The 24459-nt window shown below is 43.7% G+C and overlaps 1 protein-coding gene across 2 annotated transcripts in view; it reads left to right on the top strand.

Annotated features, from left to right (window-relative positions):
* The window catches only part of mfhas1 (multifunctional ROCO family signaling regulator 1), a 78454-nt gene that overhangs the window by 49260 nt on the left and 4735 nt on the right, over nt 1-24459 (top strand). The gene's annotated exons all lie outside the window — the stretch shown is intronic.

The following is a 24459-nucleotide window of genomic DNA, read 5'->3' as shown; positions in this document are numbered from 1 at the left end:
TGGCAGTGTGAACTGCGAAGAGGATGTTAGGAGGTTGCAGGGTGACTTGGGCAGGTTAAGTGAGTGGGTAGATGCATGGCAGATGCAATATAATGTGGATAAATGTGAGGTTATCCACTTTGGCGGCAAAAACAAGGAGGTAGATTATTATCTCAATGGTGTCAGATTAGGTAAAGGGCAAGCCTCCACAGGCATCACTGGGAAAGATTGGGGTTCTGACTGTGGAGAAGGGCTAAAGCCATAAAGTCAAAGTTGAGTAACAACTGACCCAGTGCAACACGTTAGGCCATAGAAACATAGAAAAATAGGTGCAGAAGTAGGCCATTCGGCCCTTCGAGCCAGCACCGCCATTCAATATGATCACGGCTGATCATCTAAAATCAGTACCCCATTCCCGCTTTCTCCCCCTATCCCTTGATTCCTTTAGCCCTAAGAGCTCAATCTGACTCTCTCTTGAAAAGATCCAGTGAATTGGCCTCCACTGCCTTTTGTGGCAGAGAATTCCACAGATTCACAACTCTCTGGGTGAAAAGGTTTTTCCTCATCTCAGTCCTAAATGGCCTACCCCTTATTCTTAAATTGTGATCTCCTGGTTCTGGACTACCCCAACATCGGCAACATTTTTTCCTGCATCTAGCTTGTCTAATTCTTTAACAATTTTATGTTTCTATAAGATCTCCTCTCATCCTTCTAAATTCCAGTGAATACAAGCCCAGTCGACCCATTCTTTCATCATATGTCAGTCCCGCCATCCCGGGAAATAACCTGGTGAACCTATGTTGCACTCCCTCAATAGCAATAATGCCCTTCCTTAAATTAGGAGACCAAAATTGCACACAATTCTCCAGGTGCTGTCTCACTGGGGCCCTGTACAACTGCAGTAGGACCTCCTTGCTCCTAAACTCAAATCCTCTCGCAATGAAGCTCAACATGCCATTTGCTTTCTTCACTGCCTGCTGTACCTGCATGCTTACTTTCAGTGGCTGATGTACAAGCACACCCAGGTCTCGTTGCACTTCCCCTTTTCCTAATCTGACACCATTCAGATAATAATCTGTCTTCCTGTTATTGCCACCAAAGTGAATAACATCACATTCATCCACATTATACTGCATCTACCATGCATCTGCCAACTCACCCAACCTATCTAAGTCACACTGCATAGCATCCTCCTCGCAGCTCACACTGCCACCCAGCTTTGTGTCATCCGCAAACTTGGAGGTGTCACGTTTAACTCCCTCGTCTAAATCGTTTATATTGTACTGGGGTCCCAGCACTGAGCATTGCGGCATCCCACTGGTCACTGCCTGCCATTCTGAAAAGGGCCCGTTAATTCCTACTCTTTGCTTCATGTCTTCCAACCAGTTCTCTATCCATGTCAATACCCTACCCCCAATACCATGTGCTCTAATTTTGCACACTAATCTCTTGTGTGGGACCTTGTCAAAGGCTTTTTGAAAGTCCAGATACACCACATCCAGTGGCTCTACCTTATCCATTATCCATTCTACCATTCCATTCAAGCATAATTTCCCCTTCATAAATCCATGCTGACTTTGACCGATCCTGTCATTGTTTTCCAAATGCGCTGCTATAACATCTTTAACAATCGACTCAAGCATCTTCCCCTCTACTGATCTAAGGCTAACGTCTATAATTCCCCATTTTCTCTCTCCCTCCTTTCTTAAGAAGTGGGGATACATTGGCCCAGTCCACAGGAACTGATCCAGAGTCGAGAGAACATTGGAAAATGATCACCAATGAATGCATCCACAATTTCTAAGGCCTCCTCCCTGAGTACTCTGGGATGCAGACCATCAGGCCCTGGGGATTTATCTGCCTTCAGTCCCAACAGTTTACCTAACACCATTTCCTGACTAATGTGGATTCCCTTCAGTTCCTTCCTCCCACTAGATCCTCGATCCCCTAGTATTGCTGGGCAATCGTTTGTGTCTTCCATCGTGAAGATAGAACAAAAGTACTTACTTAACTGTTCTTCCATTTCTTTGTTTCCCATTTCACCTGTCTTTGATTGTAAGGGACCTACATTTGTCTTCGCTAATCTTTTCTTTTTTACATATCTAAAGAAACCTTTAGAGTCAGTTTTTATATTCCCCGCAAGCTTTCTTTCATGCTTTCCCCCCCCCCTCTTAATTTAGCCCCTTTGTCCTCCTCTGTTGAGTTCTAAATTTCTCCCAGTCTTCCGGTTTGCTGTTTCCTCTGGCCAATTTATATGCCTGTTCCTTGGATTTAACACTATCCTTGATTTCCCTCGTTAGCCACGGTTGAGCCGCCTTCCCCGTTTTATTTTTTCGCCAGCCAGGACTAAACAATTTTTTGGAGTTCATCCATGCGGTCTTTAAATCTTTGCCATTGCATCTCCACCGTCAACCCTTTAAGTATAATTTGCCAGTCTATCCTTGCCAATTACCGTCTCATACCTTCAAAGTCTCCTTTCTTTAAGTTGAGGACCCTAGTCTCTGAGTTAACCGTGTCACTTTCCATCCTAATGCAGAATTCCACCGTATTATGGTCACTGTTGCCCAAGGGACTTTGTACAACAAGATCGCTAACTAATCCTTCCTCATTACACAATACCCAGTCTAGCATGGCCTGCCCTCCAGTCGGTTCCTCTACATATTGATTTAAAAAACCATCCAGTATGCATTCCAGGAAATCCTCCTCAGCGCTGTTACCAATTTGGTTGGCCCAATCAATATGTAGATTAAAGTCACCCATGATAACTGCTGTACCTTTGCTACACGCATCCCTAATTTCCTGCTTGATGCTCTCCCCAACCTCCCTACTGCTGTATACAACTCCAAGTGTTTTCTGCCCTTGGCTATCTCGCAGTTCTACCCATACCAATTCTACAGCATCCAAGCTAATGCCTCTCCTTGCTATTGCATTAATCTCCTCTTTAACCAGCTATGCCCCACCTCCTCTTCCTTCCTGTCTATCCTTCCTGAATATTGAATACCCCTGCATGTTTAGCTCCCAGCCTTGGTCACCCTGGAGCCATGTCTCCGTAATTCCAACAATATCATATTCCTTAACTATTAACTGTGCATTAAATTCATCCATCTTATTACGAATGCTCCTTGCATTAAGGCACAAAGCTTTCAGGTTTGTTTTTCTTATCTCCCTTCTACCTTTTGCTTCTGTCCTCTTTTTATGTCCCTCTGTCTCCTTGCAATGGTTCCCATCTCCCTGCCCTGTTAGTTTAAACGTGACCTTCCCTACACTCTCTTTCCCGTTAACTGCACGCATACACTTTCACATTGTTGACTCCACCCCCCCCCTGTTTAGTTTAAACCCACCCGTGTAGGCAAACCTGCCTGCCAGAATGTCGGTCCCCCTCCAATAAAGGGGGGGGGGGTGGAATGTTGGTTCCCCCCCCTCCCCCGTCCCTTTTGTTCAGGTCACCCCTGCCCCAGAAGAGATTCCAGTGATCTACAAATCTAAACCCCTGCCCCCTGCACCAACTCCTCAGCCGCACATTCAGATCCGCTGCTTCCCTGTTCCTACCCTCACTAGCATGAGATACTGGAAGCAACCCAGAGATAACCACCCTTTCAGTCCTGCTTTTCAACCTCCTACCTAGAGCTCTGTACTCATATTGCAGAACCTCCTTCCTCTTCTTACCCATGCCATTTATCCCTACAGGATGTGGGTCATTTAGTTTATTTTTTTGCGAAGTTTCATGCACAATGTGGGGAAGTGCTGATGGCTGTGGGCCACTTTGTTTCTTCACTCTGATAACCCCTTGAAAGGTTGAAGGATACGTCTGTGAAGGAAGCCACGTTCCACAGGCTTGAGCTGTGTGGTCTATGTGAGTCATCCCCTGGCGACGGAGCATTGGACTGAGCCTCTGATTCCCGACATTTATTTTGAGTTGATTAATGAGTTGAAAAGAGATTTTGATTAAGTTTGCAGATCAAATCCAAATGTTTGGATACATTTTAAATATATATATTTATTTCTTCTAATTTTTCCAAAGGTCAGGCAGAAATGCAGAAAACTTAAAACATAAAACTGGCAAGGGTCAAGAAAACTGATTTTATTTTACTTGAGCTGCAGGTTAAAGGCATTCCCGGTTGAGACTTTGAGGGGTTTTGGTAGTAAAATTATGAGAGGGAGTTCCCACTGTTTCCTGAGGCTGTAATGCAAATGAATGTATATAACAGGTTCCTAAAAGAGGAATTAAAGTGGTTAGAAAGTATTTCTTTACACGCAAGGCGGTTCAACCATTTTTCTCTGGCACCAACTGTGATTGAAATGGATAAAATAATTAAAAATGCAATTGGGTCATTTGAAATAGAGAAATATAAACAGTAACAGGAATGAAGAGGAGCCTGGGATGTTTTAAAGATAATGGAATGTGGGATTAATGTCGATGAGATGCTACAAGCCTTACAAGAAGTGAGGTGGAAAGTGACATTAGATGAGAGGAATACTACAGAATAAGAGGAGTGAGTGGGATTTGACCTGTAAGGAGATATTAAAGAGTATTAATGGTGAAGAAGGAGATGCCAATCGAGATTTTGAGGATGCAAGAAGGCCAAAGTGTGTGGAAAAATTGCAGAGTTGAGAATTACAGAAGATAAACTGGGAAACTGACAGGTTGAAGCTATTTTTCTTTAAGCTAAGGGGACTTGAGTGAGGTTTTTAGGTTATAAATGGGTTGGGCGTTATATACCAGGCATGAATATTTACACTTTTGAGGGAATCTAAAACTATGGTCTACATGTTCAAGGCAGTAGCTAAAAATGCCACATAGCCATTAAGCTACATTTCTTCACCAAGATTAGAATCTGTAAATCACTCCATGGGAACTGGTTGAGGTGAAAAGTTGGGATGCATTCAGAAAATACATGAGAGAAATGGAGATTGAATGGTAAGATGAAGGGCAGAGAGTGGGGTAGATGGAGTGTGAGGGGTCGTGAGTGCAGTAGCTGCTCAGGTAGTGTCTCAGGCTGACGATGACTTGCATCCATTCTGGGTATGTGGGTTTTGATTGGCTGATGAAACAACGTGGGAACTGCAGATGTTTCCACATGTGGGCAGCGTTAGTTAAAGGAGATGTATTGCATCCAGTATTTACACCATGCTGCTAAATGATTTTGGTGTCGACAATAAATTTTGAATTCAGTCTGGAGGGGTCCTGACCCGAAACATATCCGTGTTCTCCATAGATGCTGCCTGAGCCACTGAGTTACTCCAGCACACTGTGTCCTTTTTTGTAAACCAGCATCTTCAGTTCTTTCTTTCTACAATAAATTTTCAATATCATCTCGAATGCCCCTTCTTCACTTTGAGTGGTCAAGAGGCCATGGATTTCTAGGAGTCAGTGGGGTTACTGTATTTTTTCCAAGGAAGCTGTGCACATCCTTGAATCTTTTTCTCTGTATGCCTAATAATCACCATGACAAATCGGGGAAGAGTGATTCTATTTCCACAGTCGGACATCTGAGCAACATCAGGGCCACAATGCTGGGGATGTTGTCTTGAGAGAGAGAGACACTGGTACTGGTTTGCTTAGCCTTCCAGTGAATTTGGATGATTTTGCAGAGACAGCATTGGTGTTGTCGCTCCAATGTGTTCAAGTGCCTGCTGCAGATTGACCAGGTCAGAACCGTACAGGAGGCAGAGATCACTCCTTTCCAATAGACCATGAATTTTGTACCATGTTTTGGGTCTTGATGCTCAAATACTTTTCCTCAATTGACCAAAGGTTGTGCTGAATGTAAATTTCATGATTGACATATGCAATCATTGAATCAATCGTATGGGAGGTTGCTCACAATTTCCAGAGAGTTATTGTGATTCCTCACTGTTAGATGGAGGTGTTGTACAGTGAGCATTGTCTTGTGGATGTTAAATGTGAGGCCAATCCTCTGGTCTATTTCTTTGTCCTGCCTTTGTGTTGTATGTGCAATGCCATTCCATGTAATGTAAGGAGTGAGGAGGAATGTGCGACTCGACTGGGTTGTTGCCTCAGGAGAAGCTTTCCTTGGAATCTATGTTGTTCTGGATCAAATGACTGAATATCTTATTATTCAATTCTTCAAGGTAACATGATGTGCTCGCTTAGGACTTTCTCGTCCAAGAATTGAACTTGTCTTTATCTAATTGTGGTTACAAACCTAGGGGAAGGTTTTGATTTGTTATGAATTTCATCTAAATCTTAGCCCACTGCTCAAGATTATAGACAATAGGTGCAGGAGGAGGCCATTCGGCCCTTCGAGCTAGCATCGCCATTCAATGTGATCATGGCTGATCATTCTCAATCAGTACCCCGTTCCTGCCTTCTCCCCATACCCCCTGACTCCGCTATCCTTAAGAGCTTTATCTAGAATTATCTGATTATAAAGGTTAAATGTTAAAGCTCCTCCACAGTGAAGGTTGTGGACTTTTTACTCAGCACAAGGCTACTGTTCCTTTTTGTTGCCTCTTTAATAAAAAGTAAAAGGCAATGTTGCCTCTACAGTTATATTAAACAGGATACTGTGCCACATAAATTATATTAAGCAAAAGTAAGAAACAGGGTTCACATATAATCAATGTCAAGGGCGCGTTTTGGTGCCACTCTTGCATTTCATGAATAATAGTTAATGCTGTGATAAGTCTCCTCACTGGCGGAGTGCTGGGAAGCATTAAGTGGTCAGCTGCTGCAGAATTGAGGGGATGATTATCACTGGGGGGGGGGGGGGGGGGGAGGGGGGAGATCTCTCCTGCCTTTCTGCATTGGATCTATGCCCTTGACAGCTGCGATCCTTTTGAGCTGCGGCTCCCTTTACATTGCACTGCAACCTCTGAAAGGACAGAGTTCACTTTTGAAAGATCAAGTCTTGTTTCCGATCTGCGGTGTGGACATATGTTCTGGTCCGAGGCTCCAGTTTATCATCTACGCAAATTGCTCCCAGTGTGTGGGTGAGAGGTAGAAGGGAACTTGGGGAGAATTTAAAAAACGGGATTAATATCGCATTGGTGTGGACTCACTGGGCTATAGGGCCTGCATCCATGCAGTATGTCTTTGACACTTCTGCACTATGCAATGAATGTTCCTGAAAACTTTTAATGTTTGAACAAACTTTCTGATAATTTCTCCAGGGATACAGAATGTCCTTTGTTAACCTTTTGCACTTGTGCCTGTGTGAGGTTGTTGGGTTTGCATGTGGCTATTCATAGCCGCGGCTCCATTGGGCTCCTGAATGCAGGTCTGTACACAGTCGTGGGTTCTAATAGTTGCCACGTGTGGCCATCCAAACCTGGGCCTTGCTCTGGTTCTGGACTCGGGCTTGAAACTGAACAGCTGAACTCGGTTACACTGTTGAACTCTGGCCTATGCTTGGGCACCAAGCTCTGGCTTCTGTGTGTGCCTGAACTCTGGCATTATAGGTTGTGATTAGTAGGTATGCACCCAATATTGGGAGCAGTGGATGTGCCAGCAGGAGACAGTGGGGAGCCTTCTGAAATGCCTCCCTTGTCAAATGTGGTCATTAATGACCATTCAGATTCAGATTAGTTTATCGTCATGTACACCTTCAGCTGACATGGTAAACTATATACATAGTGTAATGATAGATATAACAACAGGTACAACATTGAGTGCAAAACAGCAGAATGGTGCAAGATTGTAGTGCAACCTGTAGAAGACTGTAGTAGGAGGAAGAAAGAATGGGAAGTTGTATGGGAACTTCACAGAACACGTCATGGTGTTGGAGCATAGACTGAGTGAATGGCCTGTTCCACTCTGTAAGACTCTATAACTCTATAAGATATACTGTATATGCATTTGTACGGACAGGAATTGATATGGACATGGTTTTGTATGTGGGAGATCGTGCCATACAAATCTGTTCAGCGTTTTGAAGTAGTAACCAAAAAAGTTGATGAGGGCAAAACGGTAGATGTTGTCTATATGCATTTGAGCAAGGCATTTTAAAATGTTCCACGTGGTAGGCTGCTCTAGAAGGTTAGGTCGTATGGGATCCAAGGAGTGCTAGCCGACATGATAGGGACTTGGTTTGATGGGAGAAAGCAGAGGGTGATGGTAGAAGGTTGTTTTACAGACTGGAGGCCTGTGACTGGTGGTGTGCTTCAAGGACCAGTGCTGGGCCCATTGCTGTTTGTGGTTTATATCAATGATTTTGATGAGAATGTACAATGCATGATTAGTAAGTTTGCAGATGACACTAAAGTGGGTGGTGTCGTAGATAGTAAAATTGCAGCAGGATCTTGATCAGTTGGACAAGTGGGCTGAGGAATGGTTAATGAAGTTTAATGCAGATAAGTATGAGCTGTTGCACTTTGGGAAGTCAAGCCAGGGCAGGACCTTCACGGTGAATAGCAGGTCCTGGGGAGTGTTGTAGGGCAGAGGCATCTAGGAGTGCAAGTGCATAGTTCCCTGAAAGTGGCATCACAGGTAGATAGGGTTGTCAAGAAGGCTTTTGATGCATTGGCCTTCATCAGTCAAGTATTAAGTATAGAAGTTGGGGTATTATATTACAGTTGTATAATACATTGGTGAGGCCACATTTGGAGTATTGTGTTCAGTTTTGGTCACCCTGCTGTAGGAAGGATGTTGTTAAACTAGAAAGAGTGCAGAGAAAATTTACTAGGATGCTGCCAGAACATGAAGGTTTGAGCTACAGGGAGAAGTTGGGCAAGCTGGGACTTTATTCCTTGGAGTGCAGGAGGCTGATGGGTGATCTTATAGAGATGTGTAAGATCATGAGGGGAATAGATAGGGTGAGTACAGCAAGGGTTTTACCCACAGTAGGAGATTCAAGAACCAGTGATCATAGCTTTATGGTGAGAGGGGAAAGAACTAATGGAAACCTGAGGGGCAATGTTTTCATAGAGAGGTTGGTGGGTATATGGAATGAGCTTCCAGAGAAGGTATTTGAGGCAGGCATTATAACTTTTAAAACGCAGATACATGGATAGGAAAGGTTTAGTGGGATATGGCCAAACGCAGGCAGGTGGGACCAGTTTAGATTGGGCATCTTGGTCAGCATAAGCAAGTTGGACTGAAGGGTCTATTTCCATGTTCTATGACTCAATGACAAGGACACAAAGATAATAATAATAATAATAATAATGCATTACATTTATATAGTGCTTTTCTAAACACTCAAAGATGCTTTACAGGGTTTACTAAAACATAGAAAAGAAAGTAAATAGATAAATAAGTAAACGAACAGAAAAGGAAAAAGAAGGTGAGGTGACGGTCAGTGGTTGAAGGCAGTGCTGAACAGGTGAGACTTCAGTGATGTTTTGAATGTGGTGAGTGAGGAGGAGTCTCTGACGGTTTGGGGTAGTGAGTTCCAGAGTGTGGGAGCAGCGATGGAGAAAGCCCTGTCCCCCCAGGATCTGAGTTTGGTCCGGATGGGGGGGGGGACAGGAGGTTAGCAGCAGCAGAGCGGAGGGTACGGGTTGGAGTGTGTCTGTGGAGGAGGTCAGTCAGGTAGGATGGGGCCAGGTTATGGAGGGCTTTGTAGGTCATGAGGAGGATTTTGTACTGGATTCTCTGGGGGATGGGGAGCCAGTGGAGCTTGTAAAGGACAGGGGTGATATGGTCACGGATCGGGGAGTGGGTGAGTAGACGGGCAGCGGAGTTCTGGATGTATTGAAGTTTACTGATGATTTTTGAGGGTGAACCATAGAGGAGGCTGTTGCAGTAGTCCAGACGGGAGGTGATGAAGGCGTGGATGAGGGTTTCTGCAGCTGTGGAGGAGAGGGATGGACGGAGACGGGCGATGTTTTTGAGGTGGAAGAAGGCTGTCTTGGTGATGTGTTTGATGTGTTTGTCGAAGGAGAGGGTTTGATCAAAGATGATTCCAAGATTCCGAATGTGAGGGGAGGTGGATACTGGGAAACCATCAATATTGAGGGTGAAGTTGTGGGTGGATTTGGTGAGCGTTTTTGGTCCAATGATGATGATTTCAGATTTGTCGCAGTTGAGTTTGAGGAAATTGAATTGAAGCCAAGATTTTATTTCAGTGATGCAGTTTGTCAGGGTAGAGTGTGTGGTGGTAGAGATTGACTTGGTGGAGATGAGGAGCTGGATATCATCGGCGAAGCAGTGGAACTTGAGACCATGAAGGCGGATTAATTGACCAAGGGGGAACAGGTACAGGATGAAGAGGAGGGGGCCGAGAACTGAACCTTGGGGGACACCTTGGGGAGGGGAGCGGTGGGGGATTTGCAGTTATTAATGGAGATGAACTGGTGCCTGTCGGAGAGGTATGATTTGATCCAGGATAGGGCTGTGCCGGTGATGTTAAAGGTGGTTTCAAGTCGGGTGAGGAGGATGGAGTGATTTATGGTGTCAAAGGCGGCGCTGAGGTCGAGTAGGATGAGAATGTTGAGGTTGCCAGCGTCAGAGGAGAGGAAAAGGTCGTTGGTGATTTTGAGGAGTGCAGTTTCAGTACTGTGGTTGGAGTGGAATCCGGATTGGAATGTTTCATGGAGGTGTAGAAATGTCCTAGATCGCTGAGGATTTTGATCTTATGTAAGAAAACTGCCAAAGATGAAAATCTGAAATAAAATCAAATGCTGGAACCCCTTAAGAGGTCGGCCCATGTCTGTGTCAAATCTCTCCACATCCTTCTGGGTCCCTGACAGGCAGCATCTCGGGAGAGAAGAAATGGATGACGTTTCGGGTTGAGACCCTTCTTCAGACTGATGTCAGGGGAGGGGGCGGGACAAAGATAGGATGTAGTCGGGAGACAGGAAGAATGGTGATAGAACAGGGAAGGGGGAGGGGATAGAGAGGGGAAGCAGGGACTACCTGAAGTGGGAGAAGTCAACGTTCATACCGCTGGGGTGTAAACTGCCCAAGCGATATATGAGGTGCTGTTCCTTCAATTTTGCACCGAGCCTCACTCTGACAATGGAGGAGGCCCAGGACAGAAAGGTCAGATTGGGAATGGGAGGGGGAGTTGAAGCGCTGAGCCACCGGGAGATCAGGTTGGTTGAGTCGGACTGAGCGGAGGTGTTCAGCGAAACGATCGCCGAGCCTGCATTTGGATCACCTACTCGTTTATATCAGGAACTGAGTAGATAGTACAAAAGGGAGATATGAGATTATCCAGAACAATGACAATAACAAACTGCTGGAGGAACAGCAATTCATGCAGCATCTGTGAATACCAAGGGATAGGACGTAATCTGGGTCAAGCGTCTGTTCAAGTTTGTTTTTTGCTCCATATGCCAGCATCTGTCGTCAGATATGTCTCAGAATATTAGTTAAATGCCACCATGCACAATGTAAAATCCAGCCAGATCATTCCAACTTAAAACATATTCTAGCAGTCGCTCAGAAAGGGACGTGCCAATATAAGGACTCAGCAGCTATTAGTTTGTACCATCTGATTTTCGTGCAAAAATAATTTCATCTCAAAAGAAAATCCCTAGTTTTCTGATCGTCAGCACCAGAGACATTCTCAGGAGTTTCATCAGCCAACAACTAATCAAACCAATGATTATTCAAACCACCAGGAAGTAGTGCAGCTATCTTTGGAGATGTGCAGTGAGGTGAGTCATGTGGTATGAGCTCCTGAATCACCAAAGAGAAGATGAAAGTTCCTGTGTAGATAAACACCAAGGGTCCATCATTCAAGTCCAGTACTGCCAAATTTGAATCTCTTAACTGAATGAAAAGATCTCCTGCATCCTACAAAAACTTTTAATGATTGGTATCAACAGGGATCCTGTGTGTGTGTGTGTGTGTGTGTGTGTGTGTGTGTGTGTGGGGGGGGGGGTCCATGAGAAGTTGGCAGTGAGCCGCTGGCTTGATCTGATGCATACCCTTTGAGTGAAGGTGCCTCCACAATGCTTTGCAAAGGAAGAATGAACAGGACCGTCCCAGAGCCCATCAATTACTTCTAGTCCTGAGTGGACAGTTGGATCACCTATTCAATTATTTCAGTAACTGAGTAGATAGAAGTAAAGGAAGCTATTAGATTATCCAGAACAATATCAATAACCAAACTGCTGGAGGAACATCGCTGAAGGGGTGAAAAAAAGCAATTTCCCTCACAGTCACGATCGATTGACCTGGGTGGTGAGAAGCTTGTCCCCTTAATAGCTGCAGAGAGGCATTGTACCTGGTGCACTGCCGAGGGCAACAGGGTGGGACGGACATATTGAATTGAATACATTTTATTAGCCAAGTATGTATTGTTTTGAATTTCTTTTTATTTAATAAAGCTTTTTCTTGAGTTCACCACATGTGACTCGCTTTATCTCGCTTTACAAGGAATTTGCCTTGGTGCTTTGCTCGCAAGTAACAACACAAGCATATGACAAGCAAGTAACAACACATACGATGAAAGAATGGGTCACCTGGGCTTGAGAGGGGATCTTATAGAAACATATAAAATTCTTAAAGGATTGGACAGGCTCGATGCAGGAAAAATGTTCCCGATGTTGGGGGAGTCCAGAACTAGGGGTCACAGTTTAAGAATAAGGGGTAGTTTAGAACTGAGATGAGGAAAATCTTTTTCATCCAGAGAGTTGTGAATCTGTGGAATTCTCTGCCACAGAAGGCAGTGAATGCCAATTCACTGGATGTTTTCAAGAGGGAGTTAGATTTAGCTCTTAGAGCTAAAGGAATCAAGGGATATGGGGAGAAAGCAGGAACGGGGTACTGATTTTAGATGGTCAGCCATGATCATATTGAATGGCGGTGCTGGCTCGTAGGGCCGAATGGCCTACTCCTGCACCTATTTTTCTATGTTTCTATGGGATAGTTTAAGATGGGAGGTCATGTAATTAAACCCTAAGTTGTGAATTCTACCTCAATAATGTCCATGCAGGAAACTGATCTGCTAAGAGGCCATCTAGGGCAATCTAGGAACAGCAGATGCTCAAAGTTTATTCCTCCAGTCATACCCCACATTCTGCTGGGCTACAGAACATCTCGTAATGTCAGATGAAAACTGGCATAGCGTAATGTCAAGTGAAGACCTCTTCGCTTGTGGATCTCATGAAAGCCAGACAACGGAGAATAGTCTTATCCAATTATTTGCAGTGGAAATATAAGGCCACATAGTGTGGACTGTAGCTCACAGACAGCTGTGAGCAACGTGCCAGGCAGCAGCTATGGGATATAAATGCCACTCTGAGATTAGTATGGTTAGCAAGGCCCACACTCCAAAATAGTATTGATGGGGTGCTGCACTGTCACTGGCTTGGTCACTAGTACACCACAGATAATTCATCAGCCCAACAGATTCATGACTGCATACTTGAATCTCATCTTTCAGCTCCTGTTTCCAGTAAGGCTGACTAGAAGCTTACCTAAGTCTTTTTATTTATTCTGTTTATTAACAAGTACATTCGCATATATAACCCATGCAAGCCACGACTTGTTTAGCTCAATTGAAGTGTGTGGTCTGCCTTACCTCACTCAGGCACTGCCATGGTTTTATTGACGTTTACAAAGTCGGTGGCCAGAATCTAGTAATATGTCAAGAATATTGATTAACATAGCCTATTAAATCGAGTTACAATCAGCATCCATGTGATTGATCTGTGCTTCTCTGCAAGAACAATCAGCAGAGGATCAGTGGGACTGTAGAGCTTAGGCCGCAAGCAACCAAATGCACAGCTATCAGTGTATGAAGGAACTGCAGATGCTGGTTTAAACCGCAGATAGACACAAAATGCTGGAGTAACTCAGCGGGTCAGGTAGCATCTCTGGAGAGAAGGAATGGATGACGTTTGGGGTTGAGACCCTTCTTCAGACTGAAAAAGGGTCTCGACCCGAAACGTCATCCATTCCTTCTCTCCAGAGATGCTGCCTGACCCGCTGAGTTACTCCAGCATTTTGTGTCTACAGGTGATCCAACTGTCCACTTATGACCAGAAGTGATTGGGCATTCTGACAGTCCTGTTCATTCTTCCTTTGCAAAGTATTGTGGCGATACCTTCACTCGAAGGGCATGTATCAGATCAAGCCAGCAGCTCACTGTCAAGGACATTTGTATTGTGGCGATACCTTCACTCGAAGGGCATGTATCAGATCAAGCCAGCAGCTCACTGTCAAGGACATTTCGGGGAAGGGGGTAATAAATGCTGGCCTTTGCCAAACAAATCAATGAATGGTTAAGTAACTTAGTGAATGGTCTAGTTATTATTTTATTTAACTTGCTGCCATAAAATATGGAAGTAATCCAGTGAATCCCCTCAGAATGTTAGCCCCTTAGTTGCCTGCATAATCGAGTAGCTCTCTGACAGACCATGTATCCATAAGAATATTCAAGCAGGAGAAACCAATGGCAACAACAAATATAACACAAGTAACTGGCTTCCAGCCAGAAGTGACTGGTGGCTGATCCCCAACCTCCTGAAGTCAGTATCTTCACTGAAGCCGGTCTTGGGCCAATACATATCTTTCCATGTGATACTAGAAATCACTGAGAGCACTGAATACTTGGGCAACATCCAGGGGTAGGCTGATATAGCGACACCACTCAAGTTTCTATGTTTCTATGTCCCAGGCAAAGACTATCTTTAATGCAATGATCTAACCATCTTTCCTGGATAATCAATGTTGTTACCCTTGCCATACCCCACGATCGAAATCCTGGGGGTCAGTATTGACTAGAAGTGTGAATGAATAGTTACATAAAGAATGTACCTACAAGAATATTTCAGAAGCTGTGTATACTGTGCGCCCTGCTTCACACATTCACCCCCTCTACTGTCGATGCAGCAAGCCTGCAGCTTGTAGTCACGCCCTTGAATTAGAAGTACCGAACAGGACTATGGGAATATCCTCGCAGTGGTACTGCAGCAGTTCATGAAGCCAGATCACCATTGTCATTGTCAAGGGTAATTTGGGCTGTACATCAAACGGTAGCCTTGGCAATGATAATCGTATCCCATGTTTGAAAAATAAATGTATCCCAAATGTTGCTGTGGTCTGGATACCTTGTTGGGAGGAAGTGTGTTGGCTATTGAAATCAACTGAATTTCATTGTTTATTCTTAACCATGAAGTATTTGTAGTGCAAAATAAGTGGTATGTTCAGTTTATAGGCCTACATTTAATGTTAGATTTCGATGTTCTGCACATATGGTTATTTAAGCTTCCTTGTTTAACTGATCAATAATTAATTTCTGTCATTTGCTCGTGGAACAACAGTCCATGCACCGTAATAATTCAAGGAATGTGAATTGCTGTTTCTGATAACGTGGTGAAGCATGCCTGCCTCGTAACGCTAGCTGACGAAACACTTTCATAGTAAACATGAGCTGAGGCAGCAGATGTCCGTCACATCTCATGGAGGCATGAGTTCCAGATGGTTAAAGCCACAATCCACACTGGCAGTTGATTAGTGTTATGGGAATGCTGCATAATGGAGGTGGTGTTTTTTAGATGAGACATTAAATTAAATGCCTTCCTAATGAACAGAAAAGGTCTCAGTATTCGTAAAGGTGGGAACTTCGCTCAAGTGCTTTAGTTAACACTCTTAACACCTAAAGCAACTTGTGTAGGCTGGAACTTCTGATGCTGGTTGAAAGGGAAGATAGACACAAAAAGCTGGAGTAACTCAGTAGGATAGGCAGCATCTCTGGAGAGAAGGAATGGGTGACGTTTCTGGGGTTGAGAAGAAGGGTCTCGACCGGAAACATCACCCATTCCTTCTCTCCAGAGATGCTGCCTGCCCTGCTGAGTTCCTCCAGCTTTTTGTGTCTACCTAATTATTCTCTGAGACCGCATATGCGAATTGATAAATCGATTACATTTCCTACTAATGACCACACTTTCCTACTAATGACCACACTTTCCTACTAAGGACCACACTTCAAAAGGTTTGTTTGTTGGTTTTTAGAATCCTAAAGTGAGAAATGTGACTGTGGATATGTTGCTATTAAATAATCTGTTTCAATTGAGTACTTTCCTACTCTTCTTTGAACAGTGCCTGGAGATCACATTCACCTGAGAGGACAGGTAGATTCTGTGTTTAATGCCTTATTCAGAGAACTCTTTCAACAGTGCAATATTGCGCTGAAGTATGTGCCTTGACACTCGCTCATGTCTGGAGTTTCTATTCTCCCCCTTACTTAACTTACACTTAAAGATTTAGCAGTAGATTATTTGAGTGCTGGTTCTTTCAATCAATTCCATCAAAGTCAACATCTTTATGCTATGCCTGGCTTTGGAAAAAATGCCAGTCAGGTGCTGTACTTCAACTAGTCATAACTTGTCCTCACATTTTCCAACCAGTCTGAATGTATAAAAAGAATTTCCATCGTTTCTGAGCTTAGTTGATAATCTAAGGTATGTTTGATGTTTTAACACGTTAAACCCCCCATGGCGTCTGCTCTGTTTGCAAATGTTAAGATCTATGAAGTTCTCTGGAATATACGTCATTAGAACGACAGTCAATATATTTCAAGACTGTTTCTTTCTGAATGATGATTGGTTTATGATGTTTTTCAACCAGCCAAAAATATCGGTGGGAGAAACATTCTCATGGCTGGCTGGCGAAGTCGTGCACACAGACAACAGGCTGCTTCGGTGGATGCAATTCTCGGTACGAAGCAGAATTCATGGTTCTGTACTGTTTTTCAAATATTTAATTTTGAGGTTCTGGCTGCTGTGTGGATCAAAGGATGAAAACAAGATGGATGAGTTTGAAGGCGATTTTGTTTGCCAGGTGTCCTAGTTTTGTACTCTGGAATTATAACATAGCTTCTCGCAACTCAACTTTTCTAAAAGTAATCAATGTATTCATCACAAAATGAATGTTAAAATTAGGGAGGCCAGAGATTGTGGGTGGTGGACAACAGGGAGTTGTAGTCGGAGGCATGAGACTGCAGATGTGAAATGCTGGAGAAAATCAGTGGGCCAGGCAGCATCTGTGAATCAGTGACGGTCGTGTAGATGCAGATCTTGCTGGAATTGAACTTCCCTTGCACCAAAGGTAGACACAAAATGCTGGAGTGTTAATCACAGTCATCTTCTGAGGCTTTTGAGCTAAGGTCCCAAACTGGATGCAGATTAAGGCTTGCAGATGTCACGGTTAAGGCTTTGTGTTTATAACAGTTTCGCCAAATAGGATTAAGTTTATTGTCAGGTGTACCGAAGTGAAAGTGAAACTTTTTTTTTGCATGCTATCCAAACAGATCAGATAATACTGTATATAAATACAATCAAGTCAATCTTAAGTACAATAAGTAGAGCAAAAGGGAAGATGCAGAGTGCAGAATATAGTTCTCTGCATTGCAGCGCAACAGTTCTATAGACAAAGTACAATGTTCACAATAGGGTAAAGGTGTATCGTACCATATCCTAGCTTTTGGAAGGATCGTTCAGGAGTCTGATTACAGAAGCTGTTTGAGTCTGGTGGTGCGTGCTTTTAAGCTTATGTGCCTTCAGCCTGATGGGAGAAGAAGGAATGACTGGGGTGGGACAAGGCAAGATTGACGCAAAATGCTGGAGTAACTCAGCGGGTCAGGCAGCATCTCTGGAGAAAAAGAATGAAGTGACGATATGAGTTAGAGCCCTTCTTCAGTCAAGTCAAAGCAGGCCTGAGTAATTACTCATAATTACTGTTTGATGGATATTATCTTTGCTGCAGTGTCAGGGGTGGCGTCACTTAGAAGGGGCAGTGGAGCAAAACCTTGCCTGCCTCTCAGTGAGATGAAAGAAATCCCAGGACAATATTTTGAAAAAGCTTAAAGGAGTTATTCCGACATCCTGGCCAAAATCTATCCCTAAATCAACAACACTAAAATGGATTATTTTTCTTGTGGGACCTTTTTGTGGGGATATTGGTTACTGTATTTCCTGACCTTGGCCATACTTCAAAAATATTTATTTGGCTGCGAAATGTTTTGGGAGGCCCCCGGTTTATGAAAGGCTGTGTATAATTTTAAATTCCCTTTAGTGGAAGCATTATTCAGAGTAACTCTCAACGAAGAAGAACCCTTCTTCTCTGCTGTTGCTGTGAAACGTCTAAATATTTGAGTCAAGCTTCTTATTTTCTCTTTAGAAAGTGAATTTATATTCCTTATGTTTGGATTAAGGGAAGAAAATCTGGCAGCCTTACCTGGTCTGGTCTGTAGGAGATTCTAATCCTGGTATACGAAAATAACTGCAGATGCTGGTACAAATCGATTTATTCACAAAATGCTGGAGTAACTCAGCAGGTCAGGCAGCATCTCGGGAGAGAAGGAATGGCCCTGGTGATTGATTCTGAAATCAGTAAAAAATACTTGTCCTTTTATAATAATTTTCATTTTCCTAATAACAATCACAGGAACTTTGTCAATCAATATTTTCAAGTTCTGTTGGAACACAGAGGGTTAAGCCAGTGCAGACTCTAATGGGCAGAGACAGCATGTAAGGTTGTGAAATATTGTACATTTTACTGAATTGTATATAATTCATCCAGCTGGTGTCCTTGTCTAATTGAGAGAACATCATTCGTTTGCATGGGATTGATCCCCTACCCTACTCCTGAAGCCTGATGATTTATTATTTATTGTGTAAGAAATTATTCATCCTCCAGTAACATAAGTTGTACATATTAGATGCAGCACCAACTCTGCTTCAATCTGTTTGCCCTGTTGGGAATTATTCCGTTTCATTTACATACAAAAAATCTACGCAAACAATTTGGGGCCTATCAACAAACTCCTTTTGCTGAAGGTTGACATTTTCAATCGACTGCCGCAGCTGCTGAATAGGTTGCATGACTGAACTAATTAGTGACTTCCAACCACATTTTGATTCACAGCTATCGGCGGCTGGTTTTCCATACAGTCAGTTACCCCACTCGAGGGAATGAGTAGTACCTAATTGACCGGGATCTCAGTCATTTCATGAAATCCACTGCCTGTCAGGAGGCTTAGTTTTGTTTTGTTTAGAGATCCAGCGCAAAAACAGGCCCTTCACACACCCACATTCCAAATACGTACATGTTTGTAGGTTAATTGGCTTTGGTAAAAATTGTAAATTGGCCCTAATGTGTAGGAGAGTGTACGGGTTTATCGCTGGTCAGCGCGAACTCGGTAGGCTGAAGGGCCGATCTCCACGTTGTATCTAAAGTCTCATGTCTAAAGAGAGCCTTTTTTCTTTTATTTATTTACTTATGGAATGTGGATACATTGAATATACAAACTAGGAGCAAAAGTAGGCCACTGAGCCCCTCAAGCCTTGTAATATATTGTGACTGACATGGTTCCAACTTCAACTCCACGTTGCCATCTACCTGCATGATCCAGCGTCTACCAGCGTCAGCCTTAGAGATATTGCGATACTGTGCTTTCACCCACTGCTCTTTGAAGAAGAATGTTCCAAAAACATTTTGCTTTATCTCTGTCTTAAATAGCACCCCCTTATTTTTTAAACAATTACTCTTTGTTCCTGATTCTCCCACAGGAGGAAGCATCCTCGCCACATTACTCTAGTTAGGGTGGCACAGCTGTTAGAGCGGTTACCTATCAGCGCCAACGGTCCAGATTCGATCCTGACCTTGGGTGCTGTTCATGATGAGTTTGCACGTTCTCCCTGTGACCCGGGTTTCCTCCGGGTGCTCTGGTTTCCTCCCACATCCCAAAGACATGTGGGTTGGTAGATTAATTGTTCTCTGTAAATGCCCCCAATGTGTAAGGAGTGGATGCGAAAGTGGGATAACATAACTTGTGTGAACGGGTGATCGATGGTCTGCATGGACTCAGTGGGCCAAAGGGCCTGTTTCCATGTTGTATCTCTAAACTAAAACTCCAGGATCTTCCATGTTTTAATCAGCTTTTCTCTCATGCTTCGAAACTCCAGCACATACTTGTCTACCTCATCCAACCTCATGACACCACATTCATTACATGGATTCATCCAGTAAACCTTTCCTCAATGTTTTCCAATCCATTAAAAGCCTCCTTGAAGTAGGACCACTGTTGAGCACAGTACTCCAGATGAGATCTCACCAATACCCAAGCAACCCAAACATAACCTCTGCTTTTCCATTCAATTCCCCAGCAATAAAGGATGACATTCTCTTAATTTTCCCAACTACTTGCTGCACCTGCATGTAAGCATTTTGTGAATCATGCACGAGTATTCACCAATTACAGTGCAGCTCCGAGCCAAAATGTCCTTTTCATTTTTCCTGTCAGAATGGACAATTTCATATTTTCCTGATTTGTTTTTCGCTTGTCAATCTGCATGCATTGTGTCCTCTTCATAATTTCTTATCTATCTTTCTGTTATTAATAATAATAATAATAATGCATTTTATTTATATAGCGCTTTTCATATACTCAAAGACGCTTTACAGAGATTTAGAGAACATAGGGAAATGAATAAATAGATAAATAAGTAAATAAGTAAATAAGTAAACGAACAGAGAAAGGAGACAGAAGGTGAGGTGACCTTCAGTGGTTGAAGGCAGTACTGAACAGGTGAGACTTCAGCGATGTTTTGAATGTGGTGAGTGTGGAGGAGTCTCTAACGGTTTGGGGTAGTGAGTTCCATAGGGTGGGAGCAGCGATGGAGAAAGCCCTGTCCCCCCAGGATCTGAGTTTGGTCCGGATGTGGGGGGATAGGAGATTGGCAGCAGCAGAGCGGAGGGTGCAGGTGGGAGTGTGCCTGTGGAGGAGGTCGGTCAGGTAGGATGGGGCCAGGTTATGGAGGGCTTTGTAGGTTATGAGGAGGATTTTGTACTGGATTCTCTGGGGGATGGGGAGCCAGTGGAGTTTGTAAAGGACGGGGGTGATATGGTCACGGATCGGGGTGTGGGTGAGTAGACGGGCAGCGGAGTTTTGAATGTATTGAAGTTTACTGATGATTTTTGAGGGTGCGCCATAAAGGAGGCTGTTGCAGTAGTCCAGACGGGAGGTGATGAAGGCGTGGATGAGGGTTTCTGCAGCTGTGGAGGAGAGGGATGGACGGAGACGGGCAATGTTTTTGAGGTGGAAGAAGGCTGTCTTTGTGATGTGTTTGATGTGTTTGTCGAAGGAGAGGGTTTGATCAAAGATGATTCCAAGATTCCGGATGTGAGGGGAGGTGGATACTGGGAGACCATCAATGTTGAGGATGAAGTTTTGGGTGGATTTGGTGAGCGTTTTTGGACCAATGATGATGATTTCAGATTTGTTGCAATTGAGTTTGAGGAAGCCAAGATTTTATTTCAGTGATGCAGTTTGTCAGTGTAGAGTGTGTGGTGGGGGAGATTGACTTGGTGGAGATGAGGAGCTGGATATCATCGGCGAAGCAGTGGAAGTTGAGACCATGACGGCGGATTAATTGAACAAGGGGGAACAGGTAGAGGATGAAGAGGAGGGGGCCAAGGACTGAGCCTTGGGGGACACCTTGGGGGAGGGGAGCGGTGGGGGATTTACAGTTGTTAATGGAGATGAACTGGTGTCTGTCAGAGAGGTAAGATTTGAACCAGGATAGGGCTGTGCCGGTGATGTTAAGGGAGGTTTCAAGTCGGGTGAGGAGAATGGAGTGATTTATGGTGTCAAAGGCGGCGCTGAGGTCAAGTAGGATGAGGATGTTGAGGTTGCCAGCGTCGGAGGAGAGGAGAATGTCGTTTGTGATTTTGAGGAGCGCAGTTTCAGTACAGTGGTTTGAGCGGAATCCGGATTGGAAAGTTTCATACAGGTTATTGGTAGAGAGGTGGTTTTTGAGTTGGGAAGCTACAGCACGTTCCAAAACTTTGGACAGAAAGGGTAGGTTGGAGATTGGTCTGAAGTTGTTTGGGGTGTCAGGGTTTAGACCAGGTTTTTTCAGAATGGGGGTGACAGCAGCGATTTTGAGGGATGGTGGGACGATGCCAGTGGACAGGGAGGAGTTTATTGTTGCAGTGATAAGTGGAGAGAGAGCAGGAAGGCAGGCCTTGACAAAGCTGGAGGGGATGGGGTCCAGAGAGCAGGTGGCAGTTTTTATTCCTGTGAAGAGGTCAGAGAGGTCGGTGGTGGAGATTGGGGAGAACTGAGGCAGGGGTTGACAGGATAAGGGGGGGGCAGGTGGTTTGAGGGAGAGCAGGTGCGTTGGTGGTTAAGGTGCTGTAGATGTTGTCTATTTTGCTTTGGAAGAATGAAAGGAAAGTGGTGCATTTGTCAACTGTGAATGATTGGGAGATGGTGTCCAGGGGGCTGAGGAGTTTGTTTATTGTAGAGAAGAGTGTTTTTGGGTTTCCGGAGCCAGAGTGAATTATTTGAGAGTAGTAGGTGGAGTGGGCGCGGGGAGGGCATCTTTGTAGTGCTGCAGGTGGTCTTTGTAGGCTTGGGAGTGAATTGTGAGACCTGTTTTGTTGCGGAGTCTTTCAAGTTATTAACACATTCAGCAAGCGTGCATACGATGTCTTCATCCAAGTTATTCATAGAAATTGTAAAATGTAGAGGCCGCAGCAGCAATTCCTGTGGCACACCACTTGTTAGCAACCAGAAAAAAAGACCCACTTGTGGCTTTTCCGTGAGCAGTATAATTTTACAATTGTACCAATTTTAAGATCTGCTTGTTTATTCAGTAAACACACTCATGACTAACTTAGTAAACCAGGTTTTGCATCTGTGGCTAATCTGGCATATAAATATTTGAGGTTTGTGTTTGCTATTTGCCATTTGTCAATAAGTGTGATGATGTCTCTTGGATACTTTGTCAACAGTGGCCCAGTTTTTTTGACAGTTTCTGTTAAGTGGTATGTTATTTCCCTCTTGTCCATCCATCCGACTCAAGTCACCAAAGTGAGGGGTGGAACCAGCTCAGAATTTAATTGCAAATAGAACACATGTGGGCGACAATAATGCTAGCCGTGGTATGGAGGAAACCGGCAATTTCTCAGCAATAATTCAGGACGTATGGTCTCCAACCAGGACAACAAAAATAACCAACATCATTTGAGATGTGAAGTGGAGTCGAGGATCATCATCCAGTTCTGATAAAAGACCTGAAATACTGACTCTGTTTCTCTCCCCACCAATGCTGTCTGTCCTGCTGCCTGTTTCCTGCGTTGTGTTTTTGATTTGAATTACCAGCATCTGCAGTGTTTTGTTCCAAGTAGATAGAGTCATAGAGTCAAGAATGTTTTATTGTCATATGTCCCAGATAGAACAATGAAATTCTTACTTGCAGCAGCACAACAGAATATGTAAACATATTCACTATAAACAATATAATAAATGAGGAAAAAAAGTTCAGTGTGTGTATATACACAGATACTCACAAATACACATTTATATAGATCACATATGATCTATATACATGTGTATTTGTGATATATATATATATGTACACACAAAAAACAAACAATAATAGTGCAATAATAACAATAATAGTCTATGTAATTCAGAGCTTATTTGAGGTTGTGGTGGTTTATAACCGAATGGCTGTAGGGAAGAATCTGGATGTTACAGTTTTCAGGCTCCTGTACTTTCTTCCAGATGGCAGGGGCGAAATGAGTGTGTGGCCAGGGTGGTGTGAGTCTCTGATAATGCTGGCTGCCTTTTTGAAGCAGCAACTCCGTCCGGTAAATCTCTTCGATGGTGGAGAGGTCAGAGCCGGAGATGGACTGGGCAGTGTTCACAACGTTTTGCAGTCCTCTTCACTCCTGGGCATTCAAATTGCCGAACCAGGCCGTGATGCAACCAGTCAACATGCTCTCTAGAGTGATACAGTGTGGAAACAGTCCTTTGGCCCAAATTGCCCACACCAGCCAACTACACTAGTCCCACCTGCCCGCTTTAGGTCCATATCCCTCCGAACCTGTCATATCCATGTAACTAACCAACTGTTTCTTAAACGTTGGGATAGTCCCTGCCTCAACTACCTCCTCTGACAGCTTGTTTCATACACCTACCACCCTTTGTGTGAAAAGGTTACCCCTCAGATTCCTATTAAATCTTTTCCCCTTCACCTTAAACCTATGTCCTCTGAAGTACTTTGAAATATCTCCAGCTATAAAAGCTCCTTGAGAGAGTAATTGCTTGATTCCCCACTGTCAACAGTGGTAGGAACAGGCAGCGATGTTCTCTGAATTCAATGAAAATGGTGTACGATGTACGATATGTGGCGAGGGGAGGCATCAATCCAATATTATCTGTCTGTCAACATGACCTGAAATTAGAGTTTTTCTTGAGGATGTATATTCAGACACATAGAATGTATATTCAGACACACTGCTTCAGTACTTCTATATGTTAACTGATGGAAGTGTATAAAATCATGAGGAGAATAGATAGGGCGAAAACACAGTCCTTTAACCTAGGGTGGGGGAATTAAAAAAAACAGAGGACATAGAGTTAAGCTACACATTTATATAGGCCAACTTTTTCACTAAGAGGGTGGTGGGTATAGGGAATAAGCTGCTGGAGGAGATAGCTGAGGCAAATACAAAAACAGGATTTAAAAGACACTTGGACACACATGTGTAGGAAAGGTTTAGAGGGATATATGGGCCAAAAGTAGGCAAGTAGGTGGGGCATTTTGGTC

This window comes from Rhinoraja longicauda, chromosome 3, assembly GCF_053455715.1.
Source record: "Rhinoraja longicauda isolate Sanriku21f chromosome 3, sRhiLon1.1, whole genome shotgun sequence".
NCBI classification, from domain to species: Eukaryota; Metazoa; Chordata; class Chondrichthyes; order Rajiformes; family Arhynchobatidae; genus Rhinoraja; species Rhinoraja longicauda.
This window is presented reverse-complemented; position numbering and strand designations above follow the sequence as displayed.